The sequence below is a fragment of the Arachis hypogaea genome, chromosome 1, assembly GCF_003086295.3.
Source record: "Arachis hypogaea cultivar Tifrunner chromosome 1, arahy.Tifrunner.gnm2.J5K5, whole genome shotgun sequence".
Taxonomy (NCBI): Eukaryota; Viridiplantae; Streptophyta; class Magnoliopsida; order Fabales; family Fabaceae; genus Arachis; species Arachis hypogaea.
The window spans coordinates 88,649,260-88,667,328 of NC_092036.1; the positions used below are offsets into that span (position 1 = coordinate 88,649,260).

General features: G+C 36.1%; 1 non-coding gene and 1 pseudogene across 1 annotated transcript; one reads left to right on the forward strand and one right to left on the reverse strand.

Moving 5' to 3' along the window:
- Positions 1 to 2,109: 2,109 nt before the first annotated feature.
- TRNAY-GUA (transfer RNA tyrosine (anticodon GUA)) lies at positions 2,110 to 2,193 on the reverse strand. The gene is given in 2 exon segments: positions 2,110 to 2,145; positions 2,157 to 2,193. It is a non-coding gene; the product is annotated as a tRNA-Tyr (tRNA).
- Positions 2,194 to 3,034: 841 nt separating this feature from the next.
- Positions 3,035 to 18,069, forward strand: part of LOC112744386 (aldehyde dehydrogenase family 2 member B4, mitochondrial-like) — a 60,593-nt pseudogene continuing 45,558 nt past the window's right edge.

Sequence of the window (18,069 nt, forward strand, 5' to 3'; positions counted from 1 at the left end):
AAACCAATCCAAACAATTGATATTTCAAACACAAGAATCACAATAACATACTTAATTGTATATGAACTAACACTATTTCTAATAAAAAAAATTCTACTTTGACTCTAAATTCAACTAACAGCAGCAAATTATCCTAAACAATTCATATCCCTAGAAATTAACATAAGACTAATCCTAAATTAACGAAAAAAATAAGGGGAGAGGTGAAATTGTAATGGTAGCCACTGCTAAAAGCGGCGCCATCAACTTCATTCTCGCCGGAAAAATTAAAGCAAGAAAAACTACTAAAATAAAAAACAGAAAAAATTAAGAATAAATCAAAACAAAAATAAAAAAATGAATTCATAAATCACAAAATCAAAATAAAACAAGAACATAGGCATACACTATAAATTAAGGTTTAGAGTTAGGGTTCAAAAAGGGGAGTTAGGGGTTTTTTATTTAAAATGAAGTAAAAATGAGGAAGAAATAAGAAGAGGGATAATGACAACCTACCTAGAGGAGGCAGGAGAGAGATAGGTTGGAGATTAAGGGAGCAACGACGGTGGCAGTAGTGGCGAGGGAAAGAAAATGACAGTGACAGAGCAACCAACGTGTCGCAAAGAACATCTAACTGAGTTCACGCAGTCTTTGGACTCAGTTGGTGGTGGCCGAAATTGGCGAAGGGGCTGTCGGAGGTGGTTTGGGAAGAGAGAGAGAGAGAGAGAGAGAGAGAGTAGTTCGAAAATAAAGGAGAAAAGGGTTCGGCTTCAAATTTAAAGCAAGATTATTGTCAGATTTACATGTGAAAAAATATGACAGTAACGCTTTGAAAGTAACTAAAATACAGCGTTGCACTAATCAGAGAAACGGTAATTTCAGTACCAATTTTTCTTCCAATTATTACCAGCGAATTTACTATAGAAAATTAAATATGACGCCAACCTTTTTATCCGATGAATTAATTGCCAAATTCGCCGCTAGCATCTGACGTTAAATCTGATGGCATTTAGCGTTTTTTGTAGTAAAAAAAAACATCTAAAAATAACAAACATTCAAAATAATTGTAAAATCATTTTAAAAATTCCAAATATCATTTTAAAAAATTCTAAAATCATTTCATTTAAAAAAATTTTAATAAAAAAACATACAAAATTTCACAAAAAGAAACATAAAACAGCTAATAAAAATAAGATATCCAACTTTTTTTTATTTCAAAACATAACAAAGAGACATTTAAAAAAATATTGAAAAAAGAATATCCGAAAATTAAGAAAAAATCTAAAACTATTAAAAAATTATCCAAATTCCATAAAAGAAAAAACATTCAAAACATAAGAAAGAGAAACATCCGAAATTTAGAAAAAAGAAACAACCAAAATTAATAAAAAGAAATTCAAAGCTAAAAAGAAGAATAATAATAATAAAGAGGAGGAAGAGAAGAAGAATGAGAAGTGAAAGAAAAAAAGAAAATGATCTTCTAAAAAGAGGCTCGATGGCGATACGAGGACTTTGCATGGTAAAACCAACAGCTCAGTAAGAAGTGTTGCAATGATACGCTTTCTATTGTGACGTATATAAAACAATTAGTATATTAGATCAAAGTATCTAAACCTTAATTAATAGAGTAGTATGAAAAAAGAAATAAATGAAAAAAGCATGTATCAATATTTTGGTCCCTTTATATCATTTCTTAGGATAACAAACAGCAACAGCTAATAATAACCAAAAGAATATCATGACAGCCTTCAAAGCTGACTAAAGGGTCATACATAGAGTATATATTTGTATACATGTACCACTAATAAAGTATTCAAATTGTATCATCACCCCATTAATGTTTAATGATTCATCATATGAAAGCCTCCTTGATTGTCCGTGGCAAAATCAAAAGAGAGTATGTAATCTTGTTTCCTGTATGTTAGACACGTCTGCATGCATTGGTCCTCTAACTCTAAGCAACACATAAATGGCTAAACATGATTATGTAGAGAGATGAAAATTGACTTCAAAACAGTTCAAATTGGAGGAATAACTTTTCTAAACTGTGGGTGGCTGGGTGATCATGACATAACAGAATAATTATTGATTATTAGTGGTTAGAGAATGTAGAACAAAAAAGAAATAAATTCCGACCTGCCGGATTCGAACCAGCGACCTAAGGATTGCTACACCAACTACAGTCCTCCGCTCTACCAACTGAGCTAAGGTCGGATGTTGAGTTTAGTGCGATGTTTTTTATATCATGTACTTTTTATCCAATAGTCTTCATATGAAGGTAAAAGTTAAAAGTCGTTATGTTAATAATTTAGTTAAACATGTTAAATTATTGAGTATTTATTCATTTTGGTTCTTAAAGAATTTTAGATCAAATACTTTAGTTTCTAAATAAAATTAATTATTCGATTGGTTCCTAACAATTAACTCCGTCAATCATTTAGGTCCTTTGCTCCGTCAACTTTAACAGAGGAGAAAATAGTCTATGAGAATTCTAACAGGAGACAAAATAGTCCCTGACCTCCTCTATTCGGAAACAACAATGTTCTCTCCTAATTCCATCATATTTCACATAACACTTACAATCTAACACTGTAACTTCAAGCTACACAATGCACACTCTACAACTTCAATATTCACAAGAAGAAAAATTCTCAACTTGTTCTCAACCAATTCATACTCAGAAAACTAATGACTATGTCTCTCAAGTACTTGTCGTCTTCGATAGATCCCATGAATTTAGACAGGAAGTTTGATTTGTTAAGACCAGTCGTCGTCGCCATCTCCTTCCTCCTCTGCTCTATCATCTCCATGACCACATTGTCTACTACTCCGATTGCTTTCTTCAGCTTCTTCTCCGAACCAATGTTCAGTAATCGCTTCAGTTTTCATATGAGCGGCAACGGCGACATTGCTCGTTGTACTGATAGTTTGGATACGAGGTCGAAGCAGTTTGTCAACTTGGACTCCAGAAAAGAAAGAATGAAGTACTCGAAGTCCATTTCAAATGAGAATTTGCATATGATATCGAAGAAGAATATCTTCTCATGATGTCCTAATGTACAACAATCTATATTACTTGTCGGATAGTGGAGAAAGACGTGCCCTTGGGGTAGTTATGGAACTTGGTCTTGAGGATATGGTGGACATTGTCAGGGTTGGAGGTGATGCTATTATCGAGGACGTGGAAGTGGATGCTTCTGGTGGGTGAAGTACAAAGGAGGTGGGTGTACCAATCACAAAAATTTAGGAAGTATGTGGTCCATGACATGTTGAGGTAGGTGCGATACGCGTGGCAGTTATACAATGGCTTGATCTTGAAGCTGAAGAGGAGGAAGGAAAAGATGGAAAAGAAGACTGTGAAGGTGAAGAAGAAAAGTATGAATGTTAGGGTTATACGAGATATGATGGAAATTGGAAAAGAACAATATCATTTTCGGACAAAGGGGTCAGGGATAATTTTGTCCCATGTTAGAGTTGTCAATGATCATTTTGTCCCCTGTTAGAGTTGTCACTTCCGTTAGAGTTGATGGAGCCAAGGACCTAAGTGACTAACGGAATTAATTGTTAGGAACTAATCGAGTAATTAATTTTAGTTGAGGACTAAAATGTCTGATTCGAAATTCTAAAATGGGTAAATATTTTAAATTATTTATTATTTTTTAACTAACAATTTCATCAAGAAACACATGAACATGAAAAATTTCATATTTTATAAAAATTCTAAAAATCAAATCGATTATTGAACTATTTTAATTACTAATTTACTGGTTTATTGCTTCAACCAATTTAATCGAAATTCAATAAAAAAAGCTATTTTATTATAAAATAATAAATAAACACAAAAGAATACAAATAATCAAGTTATATTCTTGTTGTATTAATGAGCATGTTAAATTATAATTTTGACTATAGATTTTATATTAGTATTGTGTTATAATTATAACCATTTGAGTAAAATTTATTAGCAGTTTTTAATTTTTAATTTAATCTAAATTTATTAAGAATTTTGAAATTTTAATCATTTTAAAGATATTTTTTTCTTTTAAACATAATTTATTTATAGCATATATTTATTTTAGATTATATTATAATCAATCTCCATTAGTATTTAAATATACGTGTAACTTATCATAAGAATAAAAAATTAATTATTTTTGGTATGAAAATTTTAAATTAAATAGATGTTGTAGAAATAAAATATTAATAAAAAGATAAAAAAAATAATGAACTAACAAATTAGTGTCTTAGGATTAGACTAAACATATTCATAGGGTTGAACATGTTACAACTCAGTCAATTAAACTTATTTACTTGTTAAAAAGATAACGTAAAATGGACAAAATAAAAAAAGTTCAAAATACCTACTAATGACATAAATTTAATGATGATTAATTCATTAATGCAGTGTTACGCACTAACTAATTAAAAGAGCATCTTAATTGGATATGTGACTAGTGCAAACTAATTAGCATATCTTATTCAAACAATTGTAACAAAAGTTTCAGTGTCTTAAATCAAGCCTGCTACTAAATGTAAAGCAAACTGCACCATAAATTATCATTATCTTCAGAAACTGCAATAACAAGGTTAGTTAGATAGTGCATTAATCTTAACATAAGTAAAGATGTTATAATTAACTTATACAATAAAATAGAGAAAACAAGAGTTAGAAAAATAAAATGAATGAAAATGGTTTTATTTACTAACTTGAGGGTTATTGTTGTGCTTATCAAATATCAACGGCCTTTGCTTTATTCCAATAGTCTCTAATATGTGTATCTGTGTCGCCGATAAGGGTGAGAGAAGTGGCGATTGAATCACCTTAAAAGCTTTATCTTCAATATAAATTGGACCATATTTTTTCTATGTCCTGCCAAAATCTATTGTAAACTATTTTACCTTATAACAATCTATATAAATCAACTAGATGATAGAATTTTGATTCTAATATTTAAACTAATTTTTATCATGATGGCAAGTAATCAATAATCTGAATACATAAAATCTAATCCAAATTGAATTTTAATTTTTCTTGGCATGATACTACAACAAAAATATTCATTTAACTACACTTTTTTAAGCTATATTTAAAAAGTGTAGTCTATTCACATTTTTTTGTATTATTATTTTTTAAGCAGGTAAAAAATATAGTTGTAGCATCATTTAAAAAATGTCTCCTTAGATATTGTAAATATCACTTATAAAATGTAGTCATATTTTAAATTCTTAATATCTAAAGTTGCACTTTTCTTACCAAAGAGTACATTTTAAAGAATAATCTGTTTATTATGTTTTGGTGCGCTTTTAAAAGTGTTGCCTAATATAAAAACACCAAATAAGACAATAAATCAGAAAGGGGGAGCACGGGAAGAAGACGAGAGGAAAGGGGAAGGAAAGAAAGAAAGGACGACGCCGGCTAGGACTCTGCTGCCAACGCTGTTGTCGTCGAGCGCCAGTGACAGAGAGCTCGAGGAAGAGAGAAAACGCGATGGAAGAGAGAAGAAGGGGTACTCCGTCGCTGCTGAAGCTCCACTGCCACTGCTAGGGGTTGTTGCCATTGTTGTTTTGCCACCGTTGGGCTGCTATGCTGCCGCCAAGGAGCTCGAAAGGAGTACTTTCTGTCTCCAGGTAACTATTCTCTGTGCTGTATCCTCTCTTTCTTGCTCATTCTCCAACTCGCTCCCACTTTTCAGTTCGAAGGTGCGTATGGTTTTGATAGTGATGATGAATTGCAATGGCTAATTGAGATAGAGAAGGTATATATTAATTTTTAATTGGTTCTGTGAATTTTTGGGAGTTTTGGGTTCTAATTTTAGGTTTTCTAATTTTCTAATTAGTTGTTGTTCTTATATTGTTCCATGTTTTTACTATCGTAATTTTGGCGTCAAGCAAAGGATAGATTAAATGAACTTTTCATCTTATTACCCCAAATAATAAAGGGGTCTACTATGCTCTCTAATTGATTTCATTGTAGTTGATTGGTGTCATTTCAGGCCACTAGCAGAACTAGATCGCTATTTGAAAGCTTCACAAATTAGGGAGAGAGCAGTTGACAGGATTAATAATGTTATTTGAACGTATGAATCAATTGTTTGTACCTTATATTTCTTCAGGGTTTTATTGTTAGATCATTTCTCTTAGTATATAGCTTCAATCTATTGTGCTTTATTGATTATAATCCTTTTTCTCTTTTAATTTGTGTAGTTCCCATTACTTCCAGATATAATGATTTGAGGCTTAGAATATTTTCCAAACACCCAAATTTGTTCCCTGAAGAGGTGAGTATCATTTATTGAAAGAAATCAGACTTTTAAAGAAAGTATTGATGTTTAAGAGGAAGTGGTATTCTTTTTCTCCTTACCACTGAATCAAAATTCTTATTTCTTAATTAATTGGTGGATTCCTTATTGCGTGCAATGATGGTATTAGGGGTAGTGCTAATAAATTTTTTAATAAACCTAAACAATAAAAGATATATTTATAATCATCAAAACAAAATATGTATATATGCCAATGAGTTATAACTCAAATTGCATAGTCTCTTCATACTCATCTAACAGGTTGCGAATTCGAGTCTCTCTATCTTTGGTGAAAAAAAAAAGATGTATATATATTTTAAAAAAAGAGAGTTCATGGTTTATCTTGAATTTTCCTTCTTTTGGCAGGCTGGTCTTCCACCAGGTGTTCTGAATATAGTTTCTGGATTTGGCCCAATTGTTGGTGCAGCTCTTGCAAGTCAAATGGACGTTGACAAGGTACTAGCATGCTTCATTTTCTCACACGTTAATTTGTTAAGCTATTGAGTTAACAATGTTGAAGATTTGTTTGTTTTAACATTCCTAATAAGCCAGCCATAAATCATAGACAATAATGTGAAAGCACGCATTTATTACTTGTTGCAGCTAGCATTTACTGGATCAACAGACAATGAAAAATTGTGCTTAAATTGGCTGCAAGAAGCAATCTGAAGCTGGTGACATTGGAGTTGGGAGGAAAATCACCTTTCATTGTGTGTCATGATGCTGATGTTGACCATGCTATTGAACAAGCACACTTTGCTCTCTTCTTTAATCAGGTACGTATAAATATATAGGTGAATTCTAATATGTCTATGCTTATGGTGTCTATGTAATATAATCTTGATTTGTAGGGACAATGTTGTTGTGTTGGGTCTCGAACCTTTGTACATGAGTCTATCTATGATGAGTTCTTAGAGAAGTCAAAGAAACGTGCTTTGAGACACATTGTTGGTGATCCATTCAAGAAGGGTGTTGATCAAAGCCCTCAGGTGCTGCATGCTCTCTATTCTAATCCATTCACTCCTCGGTTTTTAGAATAGCTGACTGATAAACCACTATTTTATAGTTTATCTTATGCTCAATTGAGTGGTTTTTATCAACTCTTTACTCACTTATTCATACAATTCGCATGTTTTACATTTTCCTTCCTGATTTTGTGCTATGATTGAAAACATGCTTCTTTGATCTTATAATTGCTCATTATTAATCCTCTCTTATTACCATTAGATGCCTTGATATGTGTGTTAATTGTTTTCAGATATTATAGGGCAGGAATGGCTTGGAGGATGGAAAGGAAGCATGCAAAAGTGGAAGGAATACAAGAAGTTGAAGAAGTTGTTAAGCTGTCCAGCCTGACCTCTTCGCACTCAAACGGCTATAACTTTAGCTATAGAGGTCCAAACGATACGGTTCCAGTTGCATTGAAAAGCTAACGTCCGGGGCTTCGATTTGATATATAATATGCCATAGTTTACCTGACGCTAGGTGACGTGAACGCGTGATCCACGTGGACGCGTCGCAGCTGCGAACTTTAATCCGCGCGACCGCGTGGGCGACGCCTCCGCGTCACTTGCCCGCAACCTGTACGGACCAGAAAGCGCTGGAAGTGACTTCTGGGCTGTTTCTGACCCAGTTTTCGGCCCGAAAAACATAGATTAGAGGCTAAAAAGTGGGGGAATGCATCCATTATGATCATGCTCTCATAATTCACTTTTCATGTTTTAGATGTAGTTTTTAGAGAGAGAGGTTCTCTCCTCTCTCTTAGGATTTAGGTAGAGTTTTTAGAAATTAGGATTTAGGACTTTTCTTAGTTTTAGGAGTGACTCTCAATCCCAGGTTCAATGCTCTTTGTATTTATTTATTTTCAATGTTCCATGTTAGATTGATTTTCTTAATTAATGTTATTTGAGATATTTCAGTTTATGATTGTTTTATTTATGAATGCTTTTTTTTTTTAATTTAGATATTTTCCCTTTTGGCTTTGGTTGATTAATTGGTGACTCTAGAGTTATCAAACTCATTGTTGATTGAAAATTAGATTTCTTCATTTCATTAATTCAAGTTCCAATAACTCTAACTTTTTCCAAGGAAAGACTAGGACCTGAGGAATCAAAATTAATTCATCCACTTAACTTACTTCATAGTTAGAGGTTAACAAAGTGGGAGAAAAATCCAATTCTCATCACAATTGATAAGGATAACTAGGATAGGACTTCCAGTTCTTATACCTTGCCAAGAGATTTTATTATTGTTAATTTATTTTACTTGTCATTTAAATATGCTTGTGCCCATTGCCCAAACTCCAAAACCCCAATTTACAAACTCATAACCAGTAATAAAAGCATACCTCCCTGCAATTCCTTGAGAAGACGACCCGAGGTTGAAATACTCGGTTATCAATTTTAAAGGGGTTTGTTACTTGTGACAACCAAAACTTTTGTACGAAGGGATTTCTGTTAGTTTAGAAGCTATATCTACAACGCGAATATTTTTATAAATTCTTTACTAGCAAAAATCCTAACGTCAAAATGGCGCCGTTGCCGGGGAGTTACAACAGTGTGTTGATTTATTGATTGGTATTTATTTTTAATGCAATTTTTTCTTTTCATTCTATCACTATGAACTGTACGTTTCTTTCGTTAAATGACGCGTTCGCTCCCTGATCCAAGCTTGCCAGCATTTGGCCCTGAAATTGAAAGAACGCTTTCACATATAAGGCGAGCTAGGCGTAGGCGACTCCTCTTTGAGGACGAACCTGAACCGTCATCTAAGGAAGAAACAAACCCCCTTCCTACTGATCCAGTTCATTTACGTGCAGGTGACATGGCAGCACCCAGAAGAGTCACTATCCAGGAGGAAAGAGACCCAGATTTTACGCTCCAACCATTCCAGATACACCACCAGGCAGTAGCTGTAGATTTTGAAATAAAGTCTTCGCTACCCAACTTGATGCCCAAATTTCATGGCTTACCTGCTCAAGAGCCTATCAAGCATCTTAGGGATTTGCAGACCGCTTGTTCTACTGTTAAGCGCGATGGCACTGATGAAATCTCTATTTTATTGAAAGCCTTTCCGTTTTCTCTGGAGGGAAAGGCAAGAGAGTGGTACTACACTCAACCCAGAGAAACTGTTTCCAACTGGGATACAATTAGGAGAGAATTTCTAGATAAATTCTTTCCAGCTGAAGTTGCCGATAAGCTGAGGAAGGACATGTCTATGATCGTTCAGGATGAATCTGAGACCTTCTATGAATACTTGGAATGCTTCAATATACTTCGAGATGCATGTCCCCATCATATGATTGACAAGATAGTTTTGCTCGGTTACTTTACACAGGGTTTGAGATCTCAAGATAGGACCACACTGGAAGGTGCTTGCAATGGTTCTATGAAAAAGTACAAGACTACGGACGAAGCATGGCAATTGATCAGAGATTTAGCTGACTCTACTAGAAATCATAGGCAGAGACAAAGTCGGTCAAGAGCTGTTGCGGAGGTATCCACTAATACAGAGACTACTGCTATAGCCCAGAGTCTATGTGAATTGACTAACTTGCTGAAGCAGATGCAACTGAATCAACAACAACTTCAGCAAGTTCAGCCTTCTCCACCACAGCACAGCCAACAGTTAGTTCCACAAAGAGTGTGCGGAATCTGTGCAGATTACAGTCACTATATCGATGAGTGTCCGCAGCTCCAACCAGAAGACAACACTGTAGCAGCCACTCACAACTTTCATGACCACCCCAATCAAGGGTACAATCAAGGTGGAAACTATAACCAAGGAAAGACTGGGACTTGAGGATTCGAATTAATTCATTCACTTGACTTACCTTCATAGTTAGAGGTTAACAAAGTGGGAGAAAAATCCAATTCTCATCACAATTGATAAGGATAACTAGGATAGGACTTCCAGTTCTCATACCTTACCAAGAGTTTATTTTACAGTTGTTATTATTTTATTTTAAGTGTCATTTAACATACCTTTTACCTTAATCCAAAACCCCAAACATACTTTTGCATAACCAATAATAAGAACATACCTCCCTGTAATTCCTTGAGAAGATGACCCGATGTTTAAATACTCGGTTATCAATTTTAAAAGGGGTTTGTTACTTGTGACAACCAAAACTTTTGTATGAAGGGATTTCTGTTAGTTTAAAAGCTATATCTACAACGCGAATATTTTTATAAATTCTTTACTAGCAAAAATCTTAACGTCACTGACTTTGATGCATGCAATTAACCGAGAGAAATTCAAATCTCAGATTGTCACATAATAATTTGAGAAAGTGATTAGGTACATAAGATCTGGAATTGAAAGCAATGCTACCCTTGAATGTGAGGGTCAGCGATTGGGCTCAAAAGGCTTCTTCATCGAGCCAACTGTTTTCTCCAATGTTAAAGTATTCGTTTATTTCATTTTGTATTGGCACAAGTGGCTTGCACATTAAGATTCATAACCTAAATATGCTAACAACTCCCCTAAGGAGACAATGAAGAATCTTGACAATGTGTACAATGGGCTAGTTATTTAGCCCAATAAGGATAAAAAATGAAAACCACCCCACAAATTACCCTAATTCCAAAAATCCCCATTCAGTTACTTTATCAAAACAACCATCCAAACCCTAATTGCAAACACATTTCACCCAAATCTTTCTTCTTCTTTAGCCGGAACCCCCCCACCCCGCGCTCCAAATTCTTCACTAACCATCCTACCTTAGCAGCGTCGGAGACACACCTGACCATCCAACACCGGCGACCGCAGTGCACCCCCTCTAGCGTGCGTCTGTCCCTGTCACCGGCAACCAACAGCTCAGACGGTGCCTGCTTCAAGTTGCGGGTCTCTTGTGTCATCCGCAGGACGCCTTCTTCATCATTCCAATCGCGCGTCGATGCTGCCTGGGTCGCCACTCTCTCGCGCACCGACACCCATCTTGAGGTCCGTGTCCTGCATCCGCCACCCTAGCCTCCCAGTTTGTCGAAGCCGTGACCGCTGAATAGGTTTCCCTCCTTGCTGCTACGACACACACGACCAGCCATACCTGCTACCAAAGGTTTGTTGATTAATATGGTTAGTTGATGTTAATGGTTTTACTTATAACTAGATGTTCATGCTATGAATCTTGCTGAGTTAGTTGGTTGTTCATAATTAAGAACTCCATGGTTAGAATTTGAATGTATTAGAACGTATCAAAAAAGTTGTTACTATTGATGGTTGCACTTGATTTAATTAAGAACACCATACTGATTGTTATTTGTTTTAGATTGTGAGTTTATTGAACACTTGAGCACATTTAGTTGCACACATTTTACTGATTGTATTCTTAATTTGCTTAGTGGTGGTTGGAACTTTTTATACTTGTTGACTAAGGGTTCAGTTGATAACATGATGTTTATGCAATGTATTTGGCTGAGTTACTTTTTATACGCTCCTTGCTTTGGCCAGGGAAGAATAAGTTGAGTTATCGGTTAAAAAGCACTTTAATTTTGCAAGAATCACACTTTTTCTTGTTCTCACTTTGGTAAGTTTTTATTGGAATCTTTCCGATTTTACCTACCTAGTTTGGCGGCTTTAATAGTATCATTGATAATGTTTTCTGAGTATGAATGTCATGCTGTTCTATTTCTCGCTACATGCTTGTTTGGTAATTAGATTATGATTTTCAGATTGAGGAAAACCCAATGATTTATCAGTTCTTAACAGTCTACCAACTGACCAAAATTACGGGTAAGGAGGTCGAAACACCGTTCACATCACCAAGCACAAAACCCCTGGTACAAATGGCTGAAGGGTTACTGACGAACGGATTAATTGATGGTAAAGAAATTCACAAATATGATCGTGTTGTAAGTAGAGCTTCTAAACCAACAGAAAATCCTTTTGTACAAACATTTGGTTGTCACAGGTAACAAACCCAATAAATTTTATAAACTGAAGTATTCAAACCTCGGGTCGTCTTCTCAAGGAATTGCAGGGAAGTGTGAATTATTATTGATTATGGAAAATAGTATTTTTGGGTTTTAAAAAGGTTTGAACCAGAGAAATAAAATGCGGGAATTAATAAATTAATAACTAATAAAACTCTTGGCAAGGTATGAAAGCTGGAAGTCCTATCCTAGTTATCCTTATCAATGGTGATGATAATTATATTTTTGCTCCCACTAAGTCAACCTCTAACTATGAAGGTAAGTCAAGTGGACAAATAAATTTAACACCTAAAGTCCTAGTCAACTTCTGAGGAAAGACTAGAGTTATAGGAATCTAAATCAATCAGCAAAGATATCAATTATCAATCACGATGAGTTTGACAACTCAAGAGTTACCAATTAATCAACCAAAGCCAAAAGGGAAAAAATCTAAATTATTTATATAAATAAAAGAAAGCAATCATAAATCTGAAATACCTCAAATTATATTAAATACAAAATTCAAATCCTAACATGGAGTTCATAAACCAATATTAACAAACTAAAATAATAGAATAAATAAAAGTAGAAGAGAAATTAAAGTAAAGGAACATTGAACCTGGAAAGTGAGAAGAAGAAATCCTAAATCCTTTAAGAGGAATCCTAATCCTAAATCCTAAGAGAGAGGAGAGAGCCTCTCTCTCTAAAAACTACATCTAAACCTAAAATTGTGTGTATGATCTGATATGTTGAGTCTCTGCATGTTCCCTGACTTTAATCTGTGTTTCAGGGCCAAAATCTAGGTCAAAACGTGGGCCAAAATCATCTCCAACGTTTCCTGAATTTTCTGCAGATCGCGCATGTCATGCGTACGCGTCAGTCATGCGTACGCGTCAGTCACGCGTACGCATCGTTTGACGATTTTTCCCTCCACGCGTGCGCGTCAGGCACGCGCTCGCATCATTTGGGCGAACTCCAATCCACGCGTACGCGTACGCGTTGCTGTGATTTTGTCCAAATCGCGTGCACGCGTCAACCATGCGTGCGCGTCACTGTCCGCTGGTTGTCTCATTTATTTCTTGTGCTCCTTCCCTTTTTGCAAGCTTCCTCTCCATTCTCTAAGCCATTCTTGCCCTATGAAGCCTGAAATACTTAACACACATATCACGGCTTCGAATGGTATAAAGGAGAAAATATACAATTAAAAGATCTTTAGGAAGTAAGTTTTCAATCATAGAGCAATTTGGGAAGGAATTGTAAATACATGCTAATCATATGAATAAGTGGGTAAAGACTTGATAAAAACCACTCAATTAAACACAATATGAATCATAAAATAATGGTTTATCAACCTCCCCACACTTAAACATTAGCATGTCCTCATGCTTAGCTTAAGGAGATAAAATAAATGAGTAGGAAAAAGCATGACTCATGTAATGCAACTTATGAATGTGAATGCAACTACATGCTAAAATGATTCTACCTACTTGGTGAAAAAAGTAGATAAATCTTTCAAGAACAAATATGAACTGGATTTTACTAATTCAAATCACAAGATAAAGTACAAATAACTTGCAAGAAGAGAATAGCTCATGATGGCAGGGAACAAGGAATCGAGCATCGAACCCTTACTATAAGTGTATGCACTCTAATCGCTCAGGTGTTTAAGGTTCGATTCTCTCAATTCTCTACTAACCTTGCTTTTTAAGGCTTTCTCTTCTTCTACCAATCAACAAAATTTTAATGCACAAATACACAAATCAAGAGGTCTTTTAAGGGTTGTAATGGGGTTAAGGTCAAGGTAGGATTGTATTTGGCCAAGTGGACTAAAATCTGAATCCTTAATTAACATAAACTTTTCCCACCTAACTTAAGACAATCCATATAATCACAATACAAGATCTAACTGCCCATTAACTATGTTTACCACATATTCATGCATCCTAAATTTGAGTACAACTCATATGCATTGATTTCACCATTCACTTTGGGGCATTTTGTCCCCTTTTTATTTTTTTGCTCTTTTTCTTTTCTTTTTCTCTCCTTTTTTTATTTTTATTTTTCTTTTTATTTTTCTTTTCTTTTGTTTTTCTCAATGCATATATTAAGGTATTGAATACATAAACATGTTCTCAACATTTTTCACATTTTCACAGAAAGTCTAACATACTCAATTCTCAAACCAAACATTTCCAAACCCACTTTTCCCACACTTAAATCATAAGCACTCTCACTTAGTCTAAGCTAACCAAGGATTCAAATTCAGGACATTATTTTTTTCCACTTAGAGTTAATGATGTGCTAAAGTAAAGAATAAAAGGGGCAAAATAGGCTCAAATTGGTTTGCAAGGGGTAATGAAGGGTTAAGGCAATATGGGTATGTAAGCTCAATGAAACAAGGCCTCAATCATATAAGTGTATGCATACATTAAACAATGGAAATATAGAATCAAGCAAGACAAAGATCACAATTTTAGAGAGAAAAAACACACAGAAATAAAATATATTGGTTGATAAAATACAACCAATCAAATAGGCTCAAAATCTCACTGGTTTTGTGTGTTCAAGCTCTAAATCATGTTTCAATGTAATATTTCTTCAAACAAGTTTTTCGAAAAGTTTAATTCAAATTAGTGAAATGCTATAGAAAGTTTTCTTGAAAAAGAAAATATTACTTCAACCAAGTGGTAAAATATGCACAAAATCAAACAAACATGCAAATGCAACAACTAATTTAAACATTGGTGTTGAGACAGGAAGGTACTAACCCATGGAGATCGGTATCGACCTCCCCACACTTAGAGATTGCACCGTCCTCGGTGCATGCAAAGATGTGCAGGTGGGCGGGGGTTGTGGTTCCTCAGCTGGTGCTCGTTGTAGAGTCTTTCTCTTTATCCTTCCTGGTGGACATCCTGAAAAGGGAGAAGAGAAAGGGACATGAAGTCAAAGGGATAGAGCAAGGGAGAGGGCAGTACGAGTGATAATCATGCCAAAGTAAAGAAGAATGTCGTTAACACATGGTCGCGACTCCATGAAATTAGGACATCAATGGAAATATAGCATGATAAATTGAGGCAATTAAATGCAAGATGTTTATTGGCATGTGAGCAAAGGCATGAGTAGCATAGATCAAGCATTAAAAGCCAAAATGTATTATCAGTCGTAAGAAACTAACAATAATATTTGTATTGACAATTATATTTAATTAATAAAATATTGGAAGGGTTTGGTGAAAAATAGGCATTAGAGTAGAAGGATAGAATAATTAAGAATTCACAATGCCATACGGGCTTTTCACAAACACGTAGTATGCATGTTTAATATGATAGGGGGCGAATGAAATTGGAATATGCAAGCATTCCGAAAATAATTAATATGAACTGTCAAACAACTCCATAATAATCCACAAGTAATAGTGGCAAACCTAAATAAAGTTCCAACACCAACATAAAAATTCATGAAGAAGAAAGAGGAAGAGATCCTAAATAATTATACTAAAAAGAAAATTAAGAAAAAATAATTAAATGCAGTAATTAAAAGATGAATGAAAGTATGAAAATAAATTAAGTAGAAGAAAGTGAAAGAGAATAGGGGTGAGAAGGGAGGGGAGAAAAGTGCAAAAGGTAGAAGAAGAATGAAGAAGAGAAGAGGGACGAATAGAAGAAAGAAATAGGATTTGAAAAGAGAAGAAAAGAAAACTGATTAGGCGACGCGCTGCGTGCAAGGTGCACGGCGCTAACGGCGCGAACGCGTCACACACGCGGACGCGTGGGTGAGCGTATAGGGGAGGGACGCGAGAGCGTCCATCACGCGTACGCGCAATTAGGGATTGTGCAAAATGCACGAGGCCATCCGCACTCCCGTACAACTTTCTGTGCGAAACCGCAATAACGCCGATTGACACACCCACGCGAACGCGTCGGTGACGCTTTCGCATGGGTTGGACCTTTTTGCAGGGGGCGCGTACGCGTGTGGCACGTGTCCATGTGGTATGGCTTGTGTGCCATGAACCACTCCCGTGCATCTCTCGCGCAGCTCTCTGTTCAGTTTCACGATACAGACGGCGCGTTCGCGTCATAGACGCTTGCGCGTCGTTCACCCCCTTTTTTTATGCAAAATGCAGAATGTAGTATGCAGATGCTAATATGAATGTTATGCATGATTCCAGGTCCAATCAAAACTCAAAAACAAACAAAACAGACTAGAATTAAACTAAAAAAAGGAACGATCATGCCATGGTGGGTTGTCTCCCACCTAGCACTTTTAGTTAAAGTCCTTAAGTTGGACATTTGGTGAGCTCCCTGTTATGGTGGCTTATGCTTGTACTGATCCAGGAATCCCCATCAATGTTTGTACTTCCAATAGCCTCCGGGATCCCAAACTAGGCGCAGAAAGCCTTCAAGCAAGTTAAAGCAAGTGACAAGGCCCCACGAGTGTTGATTGTTGGAATGAATTCCGGGGTCCCAAACCTTGCTTTTACACCCGTCTTTGTGTAGATCATCATGATTCCATCCGGGTGGCACGCAATTGAAATTCTCACTACCGCTTCCAAATAATTTCCAAGACCCATTCAATTGAGCTTCACACCAAACCTTGCATTTCAACTTGAGGCATACAACCATGTTGAACCTTGCTGGACAACTCCAACCACTAACCATCTTCTTCTTGCTCATAATGCCACAAAGAGCTCTAAGTTGACCATCCGTCTCTAGAAGCCCATATTCAAGTGGGAAAGTAAAGGTTAAGGAAGAGAATTTTACCCACTTGAATGTTGTATTGGACGGTAATGGCTTCGGGAGAGGTGTTTCTAAGGATCTTGCAAGCTCCACTCCCTTGTGCTCTTCTTTGACAACTTCCACCTCTTTGCAATCTTCTTCAATATCAACCTCTTCCTCTTGGTAGCTTTCTTCCAATTCAATCTCTTCTTCATTGCTCACCAAGGGCATGGGAGGTTGTGCTTCTTCTTCTTTAATCTCCATGTCAAGTCCAATGGGAGAGGATTCAAATGTAGATAAGAATTCTTGAATGATTGAATCCATCTCTTGATCGTCTCCTTCAAAGTCTTCAACCATGATATGCTTTGGAGGTTGTACACCCTCTCAACATCATTTTCAAACGTCTTTGAAGGAGGCTCTATGACTTGAGTTTCCCATGGAGGTTCTGCATCTCCTAAGTCTTCAACCACTTCTTCCTCTTCAATGGCAGGCGTAGCTTCTTCCAATTATTTCAATACAAAATTGTGCTGCTCACTGTCCACTGGAGTTTCTAACTTCTCCTTCATGCCATGTTCTTCAGTAGATTCTCCACATGAAGCCATCGGGGTTCGTTGAATGTCCGAACGTCGGGAAGGTAATTGATTTATCTCTTGATCCAGTTGGCGAAGGGTTGCATGAAATTTTTCCACTGTTTCCTTGAGACGATCCGTTGATTTTTGTTGCGCTCGGCTATCAATAAGTAGGATCATAGTGCTCTTGGATTGATGGATATGGAGATGGTGAGTACGGAGGTGGTGGTTCTTGGGAGTAATTGGGTTGGAATTGGGGTGGTTCTATATAATGTTCATATGGCTCATAAGGTGGTTGGTATGGTGGTTGAGGGTTAGGGTCATATGGAGGTGAATGGTGAAAAAGGGCTTGTGAGTATGGTGGTCCAAAGCTATGTTGAGGAGGGGGTTCATAGGCATATGGTGGTGGTTGTTGGTAATCAAAAGAGTGCTCACCATAGCCATTGCCTTGATATGCATCACAGAATGGTTGTTGATAGTCCATAGGAGGTGGTTGTTGCCATGAGGGTTGATCAAATCCTTGTGGCTCTTCTCATATTTGATTGTTCCATCCTTGATGCATGTTGTCATTATAATCTCCTTTCCTGCCACATAA